Source organism: Chinchilla lanigera, unplaced genomic scaffold, assembly GCF_000276665.1.
Source record: "Chinchilla lanigera isolate Chin_1 unplaced genomic scaffold, ChiLan1.0 scaffold00025, whole genome shotgun sequence".
Classification (NCBI taxonomy): Eukaryota; Metazoa; Chordata; class Mammalia; order Rodentia; family Chinchillidae; genus Chinchilla; species Chinchilla lanigera.
The window spans coordinates 2466702-2475997 of record NW_004955426.1 but is presented as its reverse complement, the minus strand read 5'-3'; positions in this window follow the sequence as shown (position 1 = coordinate 2475997).

Below are 9296 nucleotides of genomic sequence, written 5' to 3'. Positions count from 1 at the left end.
TGCTGGGATTAGAGGCGTGAGCTACCATGTCCGGCTACCAGAAATTTAAAAAGTAAAGAAAATCACATCAAGTTGTAACTTGAGGAGAACATTTGTTTACATTTGAAAATTCATTGAATAAAAAAGTATACAACTCAGCCCATAATTGGCTAAATTCATAACTGACAAGAATCAGAACTGAACAAGATTAACTAATTTAATTGGAGCCATGTGCATATTTTCACGTAAAGTAATTCTAAGGATAACATATATTTGGTACTAGAACTGAAATGACTTTACATATACATCCAGTATGGTCACTGGAATTGCCTTAACAATATAAGTAGAAACACACAGCAGTTTGATGAGTGATGACACGGAGAAGTGTTATGAACCCTTAGAGTTGTCATATGCGGCTAACTGGTGACACACTGTGGGCATGACTTTAACAGGTTGTCTAGCAACACGTAATGAGAAGAGCTATAGATTAGACATTGAGGTAGCATCACCCACAGCAAAATTCCCCTGCTGCTTGGTTATTTTGAAGAAAGTGTTATTGGAAAATACTTGTGCTCATTTGTCTGTGTGTTCTACATGGCTCCCTTCACAGCATAGTTCCATAGCTGAAACAAAGATACTATTGCTAAAAACTCTTAAATAGTTTCTCACTGAAGTTTACAGAAGTAGTTTGTTGATATTTTCTACACGTCATTCTTGGTGCCAGGAAAAATTGGAAATGACTTCAGCATGGGCACAAGATCACTGGGTGTCTTTTCAATACAATGATGATTATTTAATGTATTTTTCTGCATTAGCTTTAAAGGAAAGGAAAAAACGTATCTTATTTTTTGTTTCATTTTTATATTTTTGATTTAATTGTCCCATGAGTGAGCTTAAATCACTATTTTGACATTTTCTATGAGCTCTCAACATCCTTTGCTCAGTTTTTTGTTGGGTTTTAGACATTTTCACTTCAGTTTACAGATTCCCTTTATTAGAGAAGCTAATTGGTATTCCAAAATGCATTTAATTTCTGCAATGGAAAATGCTAATTATTGAGCAAATAGTAAGAAGAAATGTTGTCTGCGTTATAAAATAGAAGCTTGGATTTACTATTTGTCATACACTGACACTTGTTGCAGTACGCAGTTAGTTTATATTTATAGGTATCTTAAGCACATTTTCTATTCAAGTACATGATTTTAAGATTTAAGTATAGTGCTCTGTAGACACATATTTCTTTGTTCCTTCTGTCTACTGTTGCATGTTTTGCTCACATATTACTTACCCAGCTTTCCAGACTCTTATGTTTCCTGAAATATATGGCTATTACAAGCACCACTGACTCCTTCACGGACTTGTGCAGGAATGTGCAAAATCGGCTTGGAAGTGTTTGCTGATTCTCCTGTCAAGAAACATGAATGACCTCTATAATCTGACTTTGTCCTCAGCCTGTGGTCAGCGAGGACAAAGAGACCTCTTTCTCACAAAGGCAAGGGCGTGATTTCTTCCAGAAAGCAGAATGCTGTAGGAAGCTGATTCTCCCTAAAAGCGTGCAGATGACAGCTTGGTTTCAGACTTGCGATGTTCTGAGAAACCAATCGTGCCCTACCGAGCCTGTGGTATGGAATTGTGATCTGAGGCTCGGGGATGAGGCTGAGTGACAGAATGTTTGCTTAGCCTGCAGAAGGCCCTGAGTGTGACCCCCAACATAATGCACACACATGCTAAGTGAATAAAGAGCCTTTGTACTGTTTTATGCTCATAATTTTATGGTTAATTCTAGCACCTCAAAAGAAATGTGAATGTAACTCTTATAGGAGAGCATGTACCTAACCTGAAAGTTTTCAATAATAGAGAAAAAAACTGATGGAATTAGAGAGGGAAATTGTTCTGGTGAAACTTAATGGTGTTAACTTAATTGGCCTGAGAGCCAGCTGGGTTAGTAAAGCACATCTCTGGGTGTGCCTGTGTGTGTTATAGAAGTGTCACATGGGATCCTTTATGTAGTGATGGGTCTCTTCCCCTTTGGCACTATTCTCCTGCTCTGCTTCCCATGCAGCCTTGAACTACATATTTTTGCTCCAACCCCCCGTTCTGTCTCGATGTTTCTGCATGGAGCCAGCAACCCACAGATTGACTCTTCCAAACTGTGAGCCAATTAAACATTTCCAGTTTTATGTAGTGTGTGTTGAGTATTGTGTTCCAGCAAGGGGAAGACTAACAAAAACTAATACTGTCTGTCTATCTATCTATCTATCTATCTATCTATCTATCTATCTATCATCTAGCTATCTAGCTATCTACCTATCTGACTGTATCTGTTTATCCCACTCTATCTGTTTATCATCATTTTGTGGATTCATGGAGAGTATAATGCAGGGGGAAGCTAGAGTGAGATGACTTATAATTCTAGTGCTAGAATCCTGATAGAAATCTGAAAAAAATTTGTGTATTAGAAAGGAACAGTTAATGTTTAATTATTTGATCAATGTTACAGGTCTATATTTGTTTATCTGAGTAACCAGTTTGAAGATACCAATATGTAATACAACAACCATTGTTAATTTCTTGTCATCTTGTCTGAAATTCTCTATTGTTTGTACTGATTTTATGTTGTTATATTTATGTGTATGTGTCTGTTAATATGTTTTGGTTCTTTTATCTTTAAAAAAAATTAAAAATCTGAAAAATTGATGATTAGATACTTTTAGAAAAGTCACTGGTTATGATCTTTGGAGATTTGTAAAGCAACTTGCTAAAAGTACAGAGTTTTAGAAACCCTACAGTAATGATTCTTGGTTGAGTAGGAATACTTTTCCATGGCCATCTCAAAGAAGTCATTTACTCATATAAAATAGGGTAGTTATCTTCCAAGGTAAAATGTGGCCATACATAGTCAGTTACAAATCATTACCCAATGTATACAGGAAATAGAACATCACATTATGCTCATAAATGTATATAAAAATCATGTCAATCACAATGTTTTAATAATATGCATGATTATATAAATCAACATGTTGAAGAATTTAACTTTGAGAAGTCTATGATAATGGTTTGATCAATTTCCCCTTCTTACATCTGGTAATCTGAGCAACTTCACTGAGGATAGCAATATGTAACGTAACAACCACTGTTAATCCTTATCATTTGGTTTGAAACTCCATGTCATTTTTAATGTCTTTGCTTTGTTTTGTTTCTATTTTGCTATTGTTCTCTTTTTACTGTTCTCTTTAAAATGAAAAAATATAATGAAGTTAGAGCATGTATTTTGCTCTAACAGAGTCTGTCCAACATTACCTTCGATGAAATCAAGAATTTGTGCTGAACCAAGTACCGAAGTATGGTGCCAAAAGTCTCATAGCACCGGGTAGACGACGTTTTATCATTGATGTACATGGGGCTGGGGATTTAGCTCAGCAGCAAAAGGACCTGCCTGGCAAGCGCAAGGTCGTGAGTTCGGTTCCCGGTACCAGAGAAAAACCAAAAACCAAATAAATAAATAAATAAATATCATTGATGTACAATTTAAATTTCTTTCATTCTCTTTTCAGAAATATGATAACTAACGCCAAAATCCTACATTAATTTTTCTGTATTTTGATTAGCAATCTAGAATTTTGTCATCCTTAGAACTTTGAAACCCAAACAACATTTGTCTCTATTTTACTGATCTATTATGGAGGTGAAGATTAATTCTACTTTTTATCATTTAATATGAACAATTGCAGTATATTCTTAGCAGTATACAAAATAATCACAACATGGTACGCTTCGAATACAGTGAACAAAAGTAAACACAGTTAGATGTTGAACTAATATGTTAAATAATCATTCCAAAGATCAGTTTCCTCTTGCCTTTATTTCTTTGGCAGAAAGAATGATAAAAGTTATGCTTGGAGGAATCAGAAGTATCTTTTCTGTCACTTTTGAGGTTGAAGATCAAGCTTGGTTTTTTATACTATTTAAAAATGTATTAATCCCTTCATTTAGAGTAACTATAGGTTTTATTTTTAAGAATATTGGAAGTATATTTTGTCTTTGAATATAGCAATACCTTCTCAGGAAATTTTTCATAGATATGTAATATCTACTGCTTTGGAATTGAATATTATTTTATTTTTATATTTTATTTTTGTTTTTCTTTTCTTTTGCAGTTCTGGGGAAGGATTCCAGGGCCTTGTACCTGTTAGGTAGACAGTTTATACTGCCTTATTTATATGGCTTTCACTTGATTTAATTATAGGTTTTGAAATCTGTATTTCATAGTATGGGTAATCCAAAGTTCTAATTTTAACTGTTCCACGTGATTCTTTTGCTTTAATAATCTGTTTTCTCACCAACTCTTTTTGAAGGATACATAGCAGGAGGAAAGTTTTATGTTTAATAAATTTCCTTTTATTTCTGAAAACAATTCTATCTTATTTTAATTTTAAATGCTTTTGTAAGAGTCTTCTCAAGTCCCATAATTTTATGCTGATACTAGTGGCTTTAGTACAGGATAGCATTAAGTTTTGATGGAATGTTTAAAAATAAATTAAACCATAATTTAGTATAAGAAAAAACATAAATATATGATCACATTTCTTTAAAGAAAAATAAGGAATATATGATTTTCTTCTACTTGAAAATAAGTAGGAAAAGCCTCAGAACTACAATTACCATTGTTTTAATAATTATGATAAAGAATAGCAAAGAAAAATGTTTTTCCAAGCCATTGAGAAGGAATCACACGATCTGTCACAGTATCCAAAAGGGATTAGACAATATCCTGAAGATAGTACAATATATTTTAAAGTATCTTACTTTAAATTTCATGTTAATATAAATATCTCTCATATTGTTCACTTTATTTTGATTTAGGATAAACTTTTTAACTTAGATTTTTAGGCTAGTATAAATAGTGTATTGTTTGAAAGCTTACAAAGAAAAGTTTTATTTAATATGCTAGATGACAGGAAGAGCATGTAGGTTGAATTTCCTACCTTCTTATGCAAAAAATAGTATGTTATTATATATTCCAAGTTTTCATTCTTCCAAAATTGCTGGCAGTCTTTTAGTCACTATGAGTGTAAATTAATAAAATGTATCTCTTTATGTTTGACTCAGTAGGTTAAAAAACAAATTAAAATATTCCCACAAAAGGAGTGGCAGTCAAGACAATAACATAAAATACAGTTCACAATGTTAATTGTTAAAAACAAATTGATAAATATGTGAATACCAGAAGCATTTTCATATAACAACCATTGTTGAATTCCTACCATCTTGTTTAGTGAAGCTCTGTACAATTTCTTTTTTTTATTACTTTTTGTTCTCTTTAATCATTTGATCAGTCTCGCATTCTTACATCTGGTAATCTGAGCAACTTCATTGAATAGAACAATGTGTAATAGAAAAATCACTGTGAATTGCTATCATCTTGTTTTGAAATTCTGTATCGCTTTTATTGTTTTTGTGGGTTTTTTTGTTTTTACCTTTGTTCTAATTTTGTTATTGTTTCTTTTTCTCTTTAAAATAAAAAAGCACCTTCAGTTGTCTGACTAAATACAAGGTAATTTTTGAACATTTCCTGTATGTTTTAGTTTCTGATGGTTTGCTCATAGCCTATCTCGTGTTCACAGACATCAAATACAATTTAACAACAGTGAACAAGTACTAACATATTTACAAATCACTGCCATAGATGTCTTACCTTAAGCATGTAGGAAATTACTGAAATTACATGGAAAATGGAAGTTTGTGAGAAATATTGGCTGATAGTTGTAGTTATTGATCTTACAGAAAGAAACATTATATTCATGGCAAACTTCATTAAAATTCCAAGAGTTTCTACTTTTTCTTTCTTTTGTACAGACATTGGCAAACAAAGGTTTAGAGACCCACACCATTAAAATATAACTACTCTCATAGTACCCCTCAGAAGGAGGGAGATAAGTACACAATGAATTTGTGAGTCTCTGCTCTGATGGAAATATGTGATTTTCAGGAAAAAAATATCTATACATTTAAGGTCTAAAAACATAGCTGCTGATTATTTGGTGGAAGCTTAGGGCAGTGTGTTCTTTTACAATTCACTTGCAATTTCTTTGCCTTCACTTTTATTCATTAACTTTTGGGATGTTCAGTTTACTCAGATCTCTGAATTTGCTTAATGCTGTTAAATTTCTATTTTTAGCAAGTCAAGTCTTAAGTCATAGCTCTGTTCACCAGATTTAGATTTGTGTTTTCTCTCACACATTAAGCTTTTTGACGGCAGATCATTTGGTTTCTTGAGAGGGTTCGACAATGTGAAAGGCCACCATGGGTCACGCTGTTCTAATTAGCCGTGTGGACCTTTTGACCATCATAATGACCACTATCATTCACTTTGCCTCTGGCAGATACTGCTGCAGCTTGACCTCTTCCACCCAGAAATACAATTAGCATCATTAAAATAAGTGAGGCCTTTTCAAATCAAGCACTTCCAAAGCATATTCTTAGCTGAAAATATTATAACCACCATAATATCTATTCAAATATACTTATTGTCTCTTCATGAATGTATTATGGAAATTTTTATTAACTTTTTATAATTCTGGGGCTCTGTAAATGGACATTTATGGATGAACAAGTGTGTTACCCGTAACAAATTATGTGAAACACTTTCATTGGATGTTACTCTAATGCTTCTTTCTGTATGATTACACAAGTTTTAGTATTTCAGCTTGATTTAATGAGCTAAACCCTGCGTCCAGATATTAGCCAACTCACTTCTGCGATAGGCTGGCTCTACTTTATGAGGCTGAGACAGTGCACGCAGAAGCTTTGATGTGCGCATCCTCACAGCAAGTTCAGCAGATCCGGGTATTTCTTACTTTCTCTTCACGTTCTTCACAGACTCTATCTCCATGCTTTAGGTTATTTTGTTTGGCTTTGGCCTCCAGACAAATTTATTTAGGAAAACTTGGATTCTTTTCTTTTTAGATTTCCTTTCATTTTATATTTTTTAATAGCACCTGTTTGCAGTACTTAATGTTTACATTGCTTGTGCGCAGTTGGCACAGGTTCCTAACTCATCCCGGTTCCCTTTTCATCCCCTCTCACTGCCTCCTCAATCCTTTGCTCCCCTTCCCATTTGAGGAGGAACAATCTCCCTACTTCCTATCATCCAGATTTCATTTTGCTTCTGTGTATAATTTTGGTAAAGTTGTCCTTTTCATGTTTGATTTTATGACTAGCTCTTCTGGACCTGCTTGACTATGGATCTGAATTTAGGTCAATGAACTTTCCTTGTACAGCACACGTTTCTATTTTTTTTCTTACCCATAATGCCAAGCCAGGTTGAAAGTATTTTAGGCTAGAATCAGATTCAGTAGACTCTCCTTGTCATGCTTTGTAACTTCTTTTGAGACAAAAATCCTCAAAACACAGATCTGACATGAGTGTATTTTGTCCCACAATAACTTTATCACAAATCTGAGAAGAAACTATCATTTAAAGACATGCCATTAAAATTTTATATAGAGGATTTTTTCCATTATTGATACATAAAATTTACATAACTGACAGGTCAGAAAATACGTGCATATATTTCTAAAATAATAAAGATAGATATGCACATCTTAACTTCTTTTAAAATGGCAGATTGATAATCATGTCTTATCTTTCACAGAAATCATTATAAAATAATAATAAAAATACATAAAAACATTCACTTCTAGAATTCTCTAAAGTTCTTTATGATTGAGTGAAAAAGAAAGACAATGAAGACCATTAAGAAGCAAAGAGATTGGCACCTAACTGTGGGCATATGGACTTATGATTTACTCCTATTTGTATGAGAAAGTGCCCTGGTTAGGAAAATCACTCATAACATGGTATCCCTATTTATAACTCCCAAAATACTTTTATTAATAAGTTTCTCCTGTACCCAACTTATCAATGAAAATACTTCGAGGATGTATGGAAGATTTTACAACATTAATAAAATATTTATCATATAGATTTTTTGTTTCCCATGTTAATAATCCCCTCATTTGGTTCATATTATATAGAACTATAGAATAATTTTATTGGATAAATGTAAGCAACCTTCTTTTCTAACCAAATCCTTCACTGCATGTATTAATTTCTTCTTGTTTTAGAATATCTAAGTCTGTTAATGAATACTTGTTTCCCCATTTGAAAGCAAAGCTTTGGTAAGAAAAAAGGATCAGGGTGTCTAAGACATAACATCCCATAAAACTACACTCAGAAAAAAAGCAATGCGTGCCTGGTATTGTGCTGGATCCAAATTTGGTGAAGGCAAAATACCTTAACATGAAAACTTTACACATTTTTGTAGGTAACTTTTAAATTATTTTTAGTAATACTAAAATTACTACTTTAGTTCAACAGATTAATGCACTGAGGATAATAGCAGCCTTGTGATCCAATAACCATCAGTATGCAAGGCTTTGCAAGGACGTTGTGCATTTAAAACCCAACCACAGTATTGACAAGATGCCAGGGAATTCAGTATTTTCATATCTCATTCAGGGAGTAAAGTTTAAATTAAATGGTGGAGAAAATAAAATTTAAACAAGTATCACTGTCTCTCAAAAGACATCTATCTAGCTATCTTATTTAAATGTTTATGCATGACATAAAAACTGAGCCAATCCTCTTTGCCTTTGTCTTAACTGTAGGGAAAAAGCAAATAACAACTTAGTGCTCATTGAGAAAGAGTGAAATGAGTCATTTTATTTCCACATACTGAAATAGTAAGATGTAAGGAGAAAATAAAGGCACTGTGTACAAGGATATAAAATTGTATCGGCTCTATTCACTTAACTGAAGCAATGGAAAATATTTACAATATAATGCATCTTTATCATCCTTTGTAAGACTATAAATAGGGGGCACCTGAAGAGAGCGGAAATGGAAAAAATTAAAACCTTGACTCTGTGCTTTGGTTCACTTTACTCATTTGAATATTTTACCAAATGGGCATGCATGTGTGCACACACGCACGCGTGCACACACACACACACACACACACACAGACAAAATAAAGAATAAGAATCAGTATTTTATGTTCAAATTGGTACAGACCAAAAGCAAAATAAGGAAAAAGAAGAGCTTTATCATAAAACTAAGAAAACACATCTCAGTAAAATTTTATTTTAGCTACAGTTTATAATTATAGATAATTAGGACATGTATATCTATCATGTATTTCCATCTCTCACCCTGTCCCTCTCTCCTTGTACCTATACAGAAATACAAGTTTTCTCTAGTTTATGGTTTCTCTTTTTTCAATATATATGAATATATTATTAAACCTCTTTAAT